The sequence below is a fragment of the Siphateles boraxobius genome, unplaced genomic scaffold, assembly GCF_051911475.1.
Source record: "Siphateles boraxobius isolate OS27281-9 unplaced genomic scaffold, OSU_SipBor_1 207, whole genome shotgun sequence".
Classification (NCBI taxonomy): Eukaryota; Metazoa; Chordata; class Actinopteri; order Cypriniformes; family Leuciscidae; genus Siphateles; species Siphateles boraxobius.
In genome coordinates, this window is record NW_027508819.1 from 223,527 (window position 1) to 237,500 (window position 13,974).

The following is a 13,974-nucleotide window of genomic DNA, read 5'->3' on the forward strand; positions in this document are numbered from 1 at the left end:
ATAGGTCATTTAAAAAAAAATATATATATATACATACTTTTTAACTAAAATTGTTCAGATTGAGCTTTCACTCATCACGTTGAATCACTCCGTAATTTTTTGGTCATACAGATAAGAGTAGAGTAGCCTACATCGTTCAAAACTGTAAACTTTTATTTATATTAGGCTAACGACAAAAGTTTCTGTCGTCCCTGTCTCCGGGAATTGTACGTCACAAAAATTAACCGAAAGCCATTTGCCTCAGCTCAGTCACGATAAGAAATCGGCTATGTCTAAAGCCTTTAAATGTCTAAATATTTAATAAATGTTATCTGATTATGTGAGTGCTTACCAATGAGGAAAGGACATTCTACCCGCTCGTGTCGGCAATCCGACTGAAATATCCAGCTCCAGATTGCCAGTACTGCCGGCACCAGTAAGTTGAGGAAGCTCAGGAGGAACTATTGTTGTTACTATTGTATTGTTGAACTTTTATTGTTAACATAATTATTTTTGTTGATATCATTATTGAAATAAATGGTTCACATAATCAAATTTACAAATTTAAGTGTTTTATTCCACGTGTATGTTAAATAAATTTGGACGACCAACATTCCATCAGTGGAACTAATGTTACTAACCTACTGTTACCTTACATGATAATAGATAACAAAAATGGTCATGCCTACATATTTTTATTCTTATTTTGCAAATCCAAATTGCATTACAATGTTCGGACTGAACATTCAACATAAATAGAAACGAGGAGTAATTCAATAATGATTTCGGAAACAAACTAGATTTTTTTTTCTGTGAAATTAATTTCAAACTCTGGCGGCACCCAGCCTTGTAGACGGTAGAGTGCTTTCTCTGAATCTGATAGGCGGATACCTCCTCAGCGTTGTTCTGGATTAGTGCGAGTGGCTTGCGGAGCTGTGCAATGTGGTGCATTGTGGGAGTTGTGGTTTTCAGTACAAATGCGCCCTAAATTTACTTTCTGTCTTTACTCGGTCAAAAAGGCACCAAATTCGAAAATGTTATTATATTTCGACTACATATATGACCCACTTTCAATAAAGATGAATGTTCCCACGGGTGAAATGCTCCTTTAAACAGGACACGCATTAGCTGAATAAACGTTAGCCAATACAAACATATTTCTAGAAAATAGTTGACAATTAATAGACAGGAGTCCTGTCACATGACCAATAATAGCAAAACGAATCACTTATTCTAAAAAGAATATCAAGTATAAGTTTAGATGAATCCGAAATATGGGGTTGTGTTAACAGTACAACGTCTGTTTTTTAACGAATTTTAACGAATTTTAAAAACACGGATGGATAATACACAATGCTTTCTGACATTTTGACAGAAAAAAAATTTAAACTTAGCCCGTAAATTTACAATTATCTTCTCTCTTCTCTCTCTGTGCGCGCGGTCTGTGTTTGTGAGAGAGCTCGCGCAGCACTAACGGTACTTTTTAATCCATAAGTAACTAATGCGCAAGTTTTCACACAAAATAATTATGTAACATAATGTAGCATCATCAAAGTAGTCCATGTGACCTCAGTGGGTTAGTTAGAATTTTTTGAAGCATCGAAAATACATTTTGTTCCAAAAATAACAAAAACGATGACTTTATTCAGCATTGTATTCTCTTCCGGTTCTGTTGTCAATCCACGTTCGCGACGCCAGTGATGCTGCTGACGTAAGACGCTGCTGACGTGTTATCTGGTGCATCTGTGTATTCGGGTTCAAATAAATATGTCTGGTTAAAAATGCAAGTCTTCCCCTGTGTGGAAATCCTTAGACATGTTTGCAAAGATTGTTTTGTTTACAGCGTGCGTCTCCCTCAGACTGTAAACGAAGCTCGGGCGCACCAGATAACACGTCAGCTCGTCTTACGTCAGCGGACTCATGAAAGCGGATTGACAACAGAACCGGAAGAGAATAAAATGCTGAATAAAGTCGTCGTTTTTGTTATTTTTGGAACAAAATGTATTTTCGATGCTTCAAAAAATTCTAACTAACCCACTGAGGTCACATGGACTACTTTGATGATGTCTTTATTGCCTTTCTGGACAAGGACAGTATACCGCACATAGATTTTCAATGGAGGGACAAAAAGCTCTCGGACTGAATCTAAAATGTCTTAAAATGTGTTCCGAAGATGAACGGAGGTCTTACGGGCTTGGAACGACATGAGGGTGAGTCATTAATGACATCATTTTCATTTTTGGGTGAACTAACCCTTTAAGCTTAAATAAAACTTTAGCTTAAATAAAATATGCTTACTACTTCATGTATCCCACATCATGTGACAAAAGCCAGTGAAAAGGGGCATTGAGGTATTGGCCAAATGGGAGTACCAGCTTGCCCAGACACTGCTGTGGTGATGGTGCTGGGACCCCATCAGCGTGAAGTGCTCTTCAGCGAGGGCTAGTGCAGTGGACTGGTTCTGTCGTGTTGTTGCTGGGACCCCATCAGCGTGAAGTGTTCTTCAGCGAGGGCTAGTGCAGTGGACTGGTTCTGTCGTGTTGTTGCTGGGACCCCATCAGCGTGAAGTGTTCTTCAGCGAGGGCTAGTGCAGTGGACCGGTTCTGTCGTGTTGTTGCTGGGACCCCATCAGCGTGAAGTGTTCTTCAGCGAGGGCTAGTGCAGTGGACCGGTTCTGTCGTGTTGGTGCTGGGACCCCATCAGCGTGAAGTGCTCTTCAGCGAGGGCTAGTGCAGTGGACTGGTTCTGTCGTGTTGTTGCTGGGACCCCATCAGCGTGAAGTGTTCTTCAGCGAGGGCTAGTGCAGTGGACTGGTTCTGTCGTGTTGTTGCTGGGACCCCATCAGCGTGAAGTTTTCTTCAGCGAGGGCTAGTGCAGTGGACTGGTTCTGTCGTGTTGTTGCTGGGACCCCATCAGCGTGAAGTGTTCTTCAGTGAGGGCTAGTGCAGTGGACTGGTTCTGTCGTGTTGTTGCTGGGACCCCATCAGCGTGAAGTGTTCTTCAGCGAGGGCTAGTGCAGTGGACTGGTTCTGTCGTGTTGTTGCTGGGACCCCATCAGCGTGAAGTGCTCTTCAGCGAGGGCTAGTGCAGTGGACTGGTTCTGTCGTGTTGTTGCTGGGACCCCATCAGCGTGAAGTGTTCTTCAGCGAGGGCTAGTGCAGTGGACTGGTTCTGTCGTGTTGTTGCTGGGACCCCATCAGCGTGAAGTGTTCTTCAGCGAGGGCTAGTGCAGTGGACCGGTTCTGTCGTGTTGTTGCTGGGACCCCATCAGCGTGAAGTGCTCTTCAGCGAGGGCTAGTGCAGTGGACCGGTTCTGTCGTGTTGTTGCTGGGACCCCATCAGCGTGAAGTGTTCTTCAGCGAGGGCTAGTGCAGTGGACTGGTTCTGTCGTGTTGTTGCTGGGACCCCATCAGCGTGAAGTGTTCTTCAGCGAGGGCTAGTGCAGTGGACTGGTTCTGTCGTGTTGTTGCTGGGACCCCATCAGCGTGAAGTGCTCTTCAGCGAGGGCTAGTGCAGTGGACTGGTTCTGTCGTGTTGTTGCTGGGACCCCATCAGCGTGAAGTGTTCTTCAGCGAGGGCTAGTGCAGTGGACTGGTTCTGTCGTGTTGTTGCTGGGACCCCATCAGCGTGAAGTGTTCTTCAGCGAGGGCTAGTGCAGTGGACCGGTTCTGTCGTGTTGTTGCTGGGACCCCATCAGCGTGAAGTGCTCTTCAGCGAGGGCTAGTGCAGTGGACCGGTTCTGTCGTGTTGTTGCTGGGACCCCATCAGCGTGAAGTGCTCTTCAGCGAGGGCTAGTGCAGTGGACCGGTTCTGTCGTGTTGTTGCTGGGACCCCATCAGCGTGAAGTGCTCTTCAGCGAGGGCTAGTGCAGTGGACTGGTTCTGTCGTGTTGTTGCTGGGACCCCATCAGCGTGAAGTGTTCTTCAGCGAGGGCTAGTGCAGTGGACTGGTTCTGTCGTGTTGTTGCTGGGACCCCATCAGCGTGAAGTGCTCTTCAGCGAGGGCTAGTGCAGTGGACTGGTTCTGTCGTGTTGTTGCTGGGACCCCATCAGCGTGAAGTGTTCTTCAGCGAGGGCTAGTGCAGTGGACTGGTTCTGTCGTGTTGTTGCTGGGACCCCATCAGCGTGAAGTGTTCTTCAGCGAGGGCTAGTGCAGTGGACCGGTTCTGTCGTGTTGTTGCTGGGACCCCATCAGCGTGAAGTGCTCTTCAGCGAGGGCTAGTGCAGTGGACTGGTTCTGTCGTGTTGTTGCTGGGACCCCATCAGCGTGAAGTGCTCTTCAGCGAGGGCTAGTGCAGTGGACTGGTTCTGTCGTGTTGTTGCTGGGACCCCATCAGCGTGAAGTGTTCTTCAGCGAGGGCTAGTGCAGTGGACTGGTTCTGTCGTGTTGTTGCTGGGACCCCATCAGCGTGAAGTGCTCTTCAGCGAGGGCTAGTGCAGTGGACTGGTTCTGTCGTGTTGTTGCTGGGACCCCATTAGCGTGAAGTGCTCTTCAGCGAGGGCTAGTGCAGTGGACCGGTTCTGTCGTGTTGTTGCTGGGACCCCATCAGCGTGAAGTGTTCTTCAGCGAGGGCTAGTGCAGTGGACTGGTTCTGTTGTGTTGTTGCTGGGACCCCATCAGCCTGAAGTGCTGCGCAGCGGGCAGAGGAAAACTCATCCTTCGCTCTCTGTAGGAACATCACCAATGTAGCCTGCTGACGACCCTCTGGAGCACTGGGGTTATGAAGACGGATGACCAGCGTTGACATATCAAGGTACACAGAAATAAAAACACCACATTAAAGGTAACTATATTGTACTCATAATAGTAAGATTTCTATATTCACCAGCCTGCGATGTATTCTCTTTCAGCCAATTAGTTAAGCCTCATAAATAAACATCACAAACATCAACATTACTAATGTTCATATGCAAAGCCTTATAAATTACAGGTATGTAATGTGCAGGTCATTACTTAAAATAACTTATTTTCGATAGAAATGTCATGAAAGCATGATTAATGTAATCTCATTCATCTTTATATTTAAATATTCCTAAACTACTAAAGTATGCTTTATTAAACCATGTAATAGTTGGCAATAGGTTAACTTCAAAAATCAGAGACGGTGTATAATGTTATATTAAGTATATTTTGGTTTTGAATTCTTTAGTAATTCTGAATTCAGCTTTTGTACACGGTCCTTTTGTACTATTGTCCTTACAGTCTGTAAAAACCTAAACTTTGACTGTGTCCTTCAATGTTTATTTAGAAGCACAATGTAATATTACATTGTATTGCTAATATTAATAGTAGCTACACAATGTGATAGCATTTCAAATATCTTCCATTTTTTATTTCACCTTAAACATGGAAAGCAAACCTAGCCTGTAGCTAACTGTCTGCCATCATCAATTTACTAGCTAGATGTGATGTGGACAATTAACAGAAGCTGACTTACCTTTTTCTCACTTTTGTGTTGAATGTCTTTTCACACTAGATTTTCCGTCTGTAGAGGCAGAAACAAAGAATTACGATCCAACTTGATAATATGCTTGCGCTCGTAACTGATAGATGTCAAATCACATCTGAATTAGCGGTTGTGGTCACTGATTGGTAGTCTTCAGTCGACATCGACCGTGTGATTGGTAGTCTACAGACGGAGTCTACTACTCTCGGCCAATCAGAAGGCCAAACTGAATACACTAGACAGCCCAGCATCTCTGGTCTCTGATTGGTAGTCTACAGTCGACATCGACCGTGTGATTGGTAGTCTTTCACTAAAAATATGTAATTCATTGTGTCATAGACTAAATAATTTAGGGCATTTTACATGATTTATTTAGGTAGATTCCATGACAGAAATCAAGCCTTAACTGCTCAAAAAGATTACGTGTAATATTTTAACCATATTTTTTTAAATGAGTTACAACAGATATTTAGTTCCCATCATGCTTTGCTTCAGACTGTTAAAGGAGAGCAAATGTTAAAATTAAGTGTTATTTGATGTGTTTTGCTCAACATTAATATACAGGGGAGATCTATTAGTGTTTAATGTTCTATTATCTTGGAATTTAAAAGGTTTTCTGGAATGTCTGATATTTTGGGGTTACCATTGTACTGAAGAGTCGAGCCTGTGGTTCGGGTGAAATTGGCCTATTTCACATCAAGATATTAATCTCTGTATTTAAAGTTAATCGCATTATTCACATCAGTATAGTTTTAATTTTATTGTTTTATACTGCGGTACAAACATACTGTTGTGCTTTTGATAAGTAGCTTTTAAATATGAATATAATGTATATAATTAAAAAAATTAAGAAATTTCTGAATGTATTTTTCTTATAATGCATGAGTAAATACATCTGCAATATATTACACATACAGTACCATATCTGATCACATATGCATCTATATATTATTGAATATAAAATTACATACATTAAGTTCTACTATATTACTATATGTACAGGACATACAGAGGATTGAAATTCAGTTTCCCTCAGACCCATGGTTTAAAACACCAACATAACACAGACAAGTATTAAAAATATATATAAAATACAATACAAACAAAAGAAAAACCTCAGGCACATGAGAATTTAAATATGTTTACATTATAGAGTGCGAACAACAGTATGCCAGAAGAGAGAGCAGCAATTGTAAAAGTGTGTGTGTGTGTGCGTGCGTGTGCGTGCGTGCGTGCATGCGTGTGTGTGTGTGCGTGCGTGCGTGCGTGCGTGCGTGCGTGCGTGTGTGTGTGTGTGTGTGTGTGCGTGTGTGTTATGGGGGTGAAGAGTCACAGTTCATTGCATCTGAGGGTTGAGGTCACATAGGCGTTCCGGGGGACGAATAGACCACGAACGGCCTATTCGTCACTCTGACCGCCTATGTGACCACGAACAGCCTATTCGTCCCACTGACCGCCTATGTGACCAGGAAAAGCCTATTCGTCCCACTGACCACCTATGTGACCACGAACAGCCTATTCGTCACTCTGACCCCCTATGTGACCACGAACAGCCTATTCGTCCCACTGACCGCCTATGTGACCAGGAACAGCCTATTCGTCCCACTGACCGCCTATGTGACCACGAACAGCCTATTCGTCCCACTGACCGCCTATGTGACCAGGAACAGCCTATTCGTCCCACTGACCGCCTATGTGACCAGGAACAGCCTATTCGTCCCACTGACCGCCTATGTGACCAGGAACAGCCTATTTGTCCCACTGACCGCCTATGTGACCACGAACAGCCTATTCGTCACACTGACCGCCTATGTGACCACGAACAGCCTATTCGTCCCACTGACCGCCTATGTGACCAGGAACGGCCTATTCGTCCCCCTCACTGCCTATGTGACCACAAAAAGCCTATTCGTCCTTCTGCACGCCTATGTGACCACGAACAGCCTATTCGTCCCACTGACCGCCTATGTGACCAAGAACGGCCTATTCGTCCCACTGACCGCCTATGTGACCATGTAAGGCCTATGTGACCACGAACGGCCTATTCGTCCCCCTGACCGTCTATGTGACCATGTAAGGCCTATGTGACCACGAACGGCCTATTTGTCCGCCTGACCGCCTATGTGACCACGTAAAGCCTATTCGTCCCCCTGACTGCCTATGTGACCAAGAACGGCCTATTCGTCCCACTGACCGCCTATGTGACCACGAACGGCCTATTCGTCCCTCTGACCGCCTATGTGACCATGTAAGGCCTATGTGACCATGAACGGCCTATTCGTCCCCCTGACCGTCCATGTGACCACGAACGGCCTATTCGTCCCCCTGACCGCTTATATGACACTAACATCCTATTCGTCCCACTGACCGCCTATGTGACCATGAACGACCTATTCGTCCCCCTGACCGCCTATGTGACCACGTAAGGCCTATGTGACCACGAACGGCCTATTCGTCCCCCTTGCTCACCTTTGTGACCACTAACAGCCTATTGGTCCCACTGACCGCCTATGTGACCAGGAATAGCCTATTCGTCCCACTGACCGCCTATGTGGCCACAAACCGCCTACTCGTCCCAGTGATCGCCTATGTGACCACGAACAGCCTATTCATCCCCCTTACTGTCTGTGTGACCACAAAAACCCTATTCGTCCCTCTGGACGCCTATGTGACCATTCTGCAGCACGACTTTTAACAGGAACCAAAAAGCGCACACATATAACTCCAATTCTCACCTCATTGCACTGGCTTCCTGTTCGTTTTAGGATTGATTTTAAGATTTTATTGTTTGTTTTTAAAGCTGTAAATGGACTGGCCCCAACATATATTGCGGACCTCATTCAAATTTATGCGCCAGCGAGGTCACTGAGGTCGGAGGGCCAGCTCCAGCTTGCGGTTCCCAAGACAAGACTCAAAACTCGAGGGGACAGGGCTTTTTCTGTGGTGGGACCAAAACATTGGAACGCTCTGCCCCTCCATGTTCGAACTGCCTCGACAGTTGAGAGTTTTAAGTCTCGTCTAAAGACACATTTTTATTCCTTGGCTTTTAACTCCGCGTGAGTTGTGTGGTCCTCTGATGTCTTTTATTGTTTTATTGTATTACTGTATTTTAGGATTGAGATGTGCTTATTTTGTAATTTTTTTTTTTTTGTATGTTAATTGATCTGTATGTTTGAATCTTCTGTGCAGCACTTTGGAAACTTCCTGTTTATAAAATGTGCTATAGAAATAAAGTGGATTGGATTGGATTTGTCCACAAAGAGCCTATTTGTCCCCCTAAAAACCTATTCTTAGTCACTTTGTCCACGAAGAGCCTATTTGTCCACTTCCAACCTATTCTACGTCCCTTTGTCCACGAAGAGCCTATTTGTCTACTTCCAACCTATTCTACATCCCTTTGTCCACGAAACGCCTATTTGTCCACTTCCAACCTATTCTTAGTCCCTTTGTCCACGAAACGCCTATTTGTCCACTTCCAACCTATTCTTAGTCCCTTTGTACACGAAGAGCCTATTTGTCCCCTTCCAACCTATTCTTAGTCCCTTTGTACACGAAGAGCCTATTTGTCCCCTTCCAACCTATTCTTAGTCCCTTTGTCCACGAAGAGCCTATTTGTCCACTTCCAACCTAAACTACGTCCCTTTGTCCACGAAGAGCCTATTTGTCCACTTCCAACCTATTCTTAGTCCCTTTGTCCACGAAGAGCCTATTTGTCCCCTTCCAACCTATTCTTAGTCCCTTTGTCCACGAAGAGCCTATTTGTCCACTTCCAACCTATTCTTAGTCCCTTTGTCCACGAAGAGCCTATTTGTCCCCTTCCAACCTATTCTTAGTCCCTTTGTCCACGAAACGCCTATTTGTGCACTTCCAACCTATTCTTAGTCCCTTTGTCCACGAAGAGCCTATTTGTCCCCTTCCAACCTATTCTTAGTCCCTTTGTCCACGAAGAGCCTATTTGTCCCCTTCCAACCTATTCTTAGTCCCTTTGTCCACGAAGAGCCTATTTGTCCACTTCCAACCTAAACTACGTCCCTTTGTCCACGAAGAGCCTATTTGTCCACTTCCAACCTATTCTTAGTCCCTTTGTCCACGAAGAGCCTATTTGTCCCCTTCCAACCTATTCTTAGTCCCTTTGTCCACGAAGAGCCTATTTGTCCACTTCCAACCTAAACTATGTCCCTTTGTCCACGAAGAGCCTATTTGTCCACTTCCAACCTAAACTACGTCCCTTTGTCCACGAAACGCCCATTTGTCCACTTCCAACCTATTCTTAGTCCCTTTGCCCACGAAACGCCCATTTGTCCACTTCCAATCAATTCTTAGTCCCTTTGTCCACAAAACCCCTATTCGTCCCCTTCCAATCTATTCTTAGTCCCTTTGTCCACGAAACTCCTATCTATCCACTTTCAACCTATTCTTAGTCCATTTGTCCACGAACCGCCTATTTGTCCACTTTCAACCTATTCTTAGTCCCTTTGTCCACGAAACGCCTATTTGTCCACTTCCAATCTATTCTTAGTCCCTTTGTCCACGAAGAGCCTATTTGTCACTTTCCAATCTATTATTAATCCCCTTGTACACGAAACGCCTATTTGTCCACTTCCAACCTATTCTTAGTCCCTTTGTCCACGAAACGCCTATTTGTCCACTTCCAAAATATTCTTAGTCCCTTTGACCACAAAACGCCCATTTATCCACTTCCAATCTATTCTTAGTCCCTTTTTCCACAAAACCCCTTTTTGTCCACTTCCAACCTATTCTTAGTCCCTTTGTCCACGAAGAGCCTATTTTTCCCTTTCCAACCTATTCTTAGTCCATTTGTACACGAAGAGCCTATTTCTCCCCTTCTAACCTATTCTTAGTCCCTTTGTACACAAAACGCCTATTTGTCCACTTCCAACCTATTCTACGTCCCTTTGTCGACGAAGAGCATATTTGTCCACTTCCAACCTATTCTTAGTCCCTTTGCCCACGAAACACCCATTTGTCCACTTCCAATATATTCTTAGTCCATTTGTCCACGAAATAGACTAAATAATTTAGGGCATTTTACATGATTTATTTAGGTAGATTCCATGACAGAAATCAAACCGTAACTGCTCAAAAAGATTACGTGTAATATGTGACCCGTCACAGAAACCAGGGACACAAGTCGGCAGCACAACTTTCGAGCAAAATGAGAAAGAAGAGTTTTTTTTTCAAAATTGGTGATTTTCAATTTTTTGGAGAATCTGTTAATTGAAATCACGAAGAAGCCTCTCCATGTTTGAGATAGCAGTATTGGTATATTTAAAAGCTAACATTTTGAGGTTGAAATCGGCTTGTTTTCGAAGATTCTAGCATGCAGTAGGGGCGTGGCGTGTCATTGTCTGTGTGTACTTCCATTCTGAATAACCCGGCGCTTTTGCCCCCGCCCTCCAAGTCAACCACATGGCTACTTATTATGCTGTGCTCTGGCCAGCTCTCTCTGATATCAAAATTCAATGAAGATGGATGCCGCAAAGATTGTCGCAGACGAGATGAACCGTCTGGCAGTTACACCGAAAATGTTTTCGCCGCACTTCGTGGGCTCGGGAAACTGAACCGGAGGTATGGGCGCAGCGCGCTCGCCCTCAGTGCTTCAATACGGCGTGTTTCTGAAATGTAAGTTAAGCTTCATTTGCTCTTTAGTCGTTATTTAAGATGCTGAACCTGCTGATGATATAATGTGCTTGCGGACATTTCATTTGTGTGTGTATACGCACATAAGAAAGTGGTGTAAAGAGATTTGCAACAGTAATTTGAGGAGGTGAAATGTGATTATTTGGAAAATTGCAGAAATGACTGCTTAAAGAAAAATGCCAGCAGGCATTTGCCTCCTACATAAACGTTAATATTGTTGACATTTTGGGCACACGAGCGTTGCGTACTATTTGCGCTATATGTAGGCCTATGGCTTATTGGTCTTTGTTTGTTGTTGTTGGTTTTGCGTTATATGTATATGGCATATTGGTCTTTGTGTGTTGTTGCTGGTTTTGCGTTATACTGTATGTATATGGCATATTGGCCTTTGTGTGTTGTTGCTGGTTTTGCGTTATATGCAGGCTATATGGCATATTGGTATTTGTGTGTTGTTGCTGGTTTTGCGTTATATGTATATGGCATATTGGTCTTTATGTGTTGTTGCTGGTTTCGCGTTATATGCAGGCTATATGGCATTATTGGTCTTTGTGTGTTGTTGCTGGTTTTGCGTTATACTGTATGTATATGGCATATTGGCCTTTGTGTGTTGTTGCTGGTTTCGCGTTATATGCAGGCTATATGGCATATTGGTATTTGTGTGTTGTTGCTGGTTTTGCGTTATATGTATATGGCATATTGGTCTTTATGTGTTGTTGCTGGTTTCGCGTTATATGCAGGCTATATGGCATTATTGGTCTTTGTGTGTTGTTGCTGGTACGTTGCAAATAGAGGGGCAGCACAATTGTTTTTCGCCTAGTGCGGCAGAAGTGCACTCATTCAAAGTGTAAAAAAAGCTGTAAAGCACATGGAGGAGCTTTACAGGGGGTATGGCTTATCTAAATGAGATGTAAATGAGCCCTATTGTCACCCCCAGCAGCAGAGACAGGTGAGAACTGCACAATCTTTTAGAGCTCGTTTTCTCCTCTTTGAGCTTTTTTAAGTGCCTACTTTAAAATGGCCACAACTTCTCCAAATATTATCAGATTTCCACATGTTACACATCGTTGGAAAGCTTGGATATTACACTCTCAGAATCTATGAATAACTCAAAATGCCCCAGAACCGACTTGTGTCCCTAGTTTCCGTGACTGGTCACATATTGTAACCATTTTTTTTAAAGTAAATAGCAGTAACGTAATGTAGTGTAGTGCTTATATTTTTCAATATACAATATATGCATTGACCATGCATGCCCCCCCCCCCCCCCCGCCCCCAAACACAATGAGTTACAACAGATATCTAGTTCCCATCATGCTTCCCATCATGCTTTTCTTCTGACTGTTAAAGGAGAGCAAATGTTAAGATTAAGTGTTATTTGATGTGTTTTGCTCAATATTAATATACAGGGGAGATCTGTTAGTGTTTAATGTTCTATTATTTTGGAATTTAAAAGGTTTTCTGGAATGTCTGATATTTTGGGGTTACCATTGTACTGAAGAGTCGAGCCTGTGGTTCGGGTGAAATTGGCCTATTTCATACCAAGATATTACAGTTTTTTACAATCACTTTGTTACTATTTTCAGAACCTTGATGTCATTTTTCACAACTCTAGACACAAAACTCACAACCAATTATCAAAATGCACATTTTTCAAAACTCTAACCATTTTCTCAATTGTTTGGATACAATACACATAAAACTTAGATCATTTGTTCATTCAACAAAAATCACTTGTTCAATATGACACAACTTAACATCAAAGTACTACTATTTCAAAAGGCAATTCACACATTACATTTCAAATGAATGTCTATTCATTTCCTTACACTGATCTAACTATCAATTGATACAACTGCTCAAAATGATAAGTAACTGTTGCGTTACTCTTAATGCATAGTTGTATGGAAACAGACAAACAATCTTCCATGTTTACAGTAAATCATGAAAGTTTCAAGATAACGAGATTCATTGTCACCAATTAGCGTGGAGCATGAACCAATTAGACTACAATATCCATGGATGTAGCCTAATATTTTATATCATACTGTAATGCTTCATCAGACACTGTGTCTATGGTCCCAAATACTGTACCACCTTTTCAGACTATTTAAAGTATTGACAGTACTGCACTGTAGAGATGCAGGCCCTTGGAATTGCTTGTCCAATTCTGCCAACTCGTTACTGATGATTGAGGGCACATTGTGGAATGAGTATATAAAGAGTTGATTGGGATCCAATTGCAAGAGCATAGTGATACGTAACATGGAGCCAGCAGGTGATCCAGGTCACAATGGAGGTCAAGCAGTGGTGGGAGGAAGACGAGGAAGACGAGGAAGACGAGGAAGACGAGGAAGACGAGGAAGACGAGGAAGACGAGGAAGACGAGGAAGACGAGGAAGACGTGTTGGTCAAAGGAATGGTAGGGGACAGGCAGCCCTTCTGAGAGGTGGTCGTGGGCCTCGTTTGAGAGGTGTGGGGGAACGTGGTAGAGGACAAGGCCACGGACCAAGACAGCGGCAGCAACAGAATAGAGTGTCCAATGAAATTCGGGCAATAGTTGTAGACCATGTCATAAATCATGGCATGACAATGACTGAGGCGGCTACAATGATACAACCAAACCTGAGAAGGTCAACCGTGGCCTCAATAATCAGAACTTTCCGCAATGAGAACCGGTAAGTTATCAGCATGCACTAAACATTATGCTACTCTCAATTGTCAAATGACTGCATACCAATGTGTATCACAGAATAGGTGATGTGACCAAGTGTCTTCTTACTCTAATTTTCCCTGTAGAATTGTGACTAGGCCAAATAGTGGAGGCAGAGGCAAAATTCTAACTGACCAGCAAGAGCAGGCTGTGGTCGATTTGGTTCGGGCCAGAAATG

General features: G+C 43.5%; 1 protein-coding gene and 1 long non-coding RNA gene across 3 annotated transcripts in view; one reads left to right on the forward strand and one right to left on the reverse strand.

The window, feature by feature from the left end:
- Positions 1–5,550, reverse strand: part of LOC143745597 (uncharacterized) — a 43,585-nt gene extending 38,035 nt beyond the window's left edge. For both annotated transcript variants that reach the window (XM_077237711.1, XM_077237712.1), the window contains exons 1-2: positions 5,417–5,550; positions 2,278–4,691 (exon numbers count right to left, since the gene is read on the reverse strand). The gene's annotated coding sequence lies outside the window, so the exon portion shown is untranslated. The remainder of the gene's footprint in view (positions 1–2,277; positions 4,692–5,416) is intronic.
- A 7,925-nt stretch (positions 5,551–13,475) lies between these two features.
- LOC143745555 (uncharacterized) overlaps positions 13,476–13,974 on the forward strand; it is an 808-nt gene continuing 309 nt past the window's right edge. The window contains exons 1-2 of the long non-coding RNA XR_013206012.1: positions 13,476–13,761; positions 13,883–13,974. The exon at positions 13,883–13,974 is cut by the window's right edge and continues 191 nt beyond it. This is a non-coding gene — a long non-coding RNA (uncharacterized LOC143745555). The remainder of the gene's footprint in view (positions 13,762–13,882) is intronic.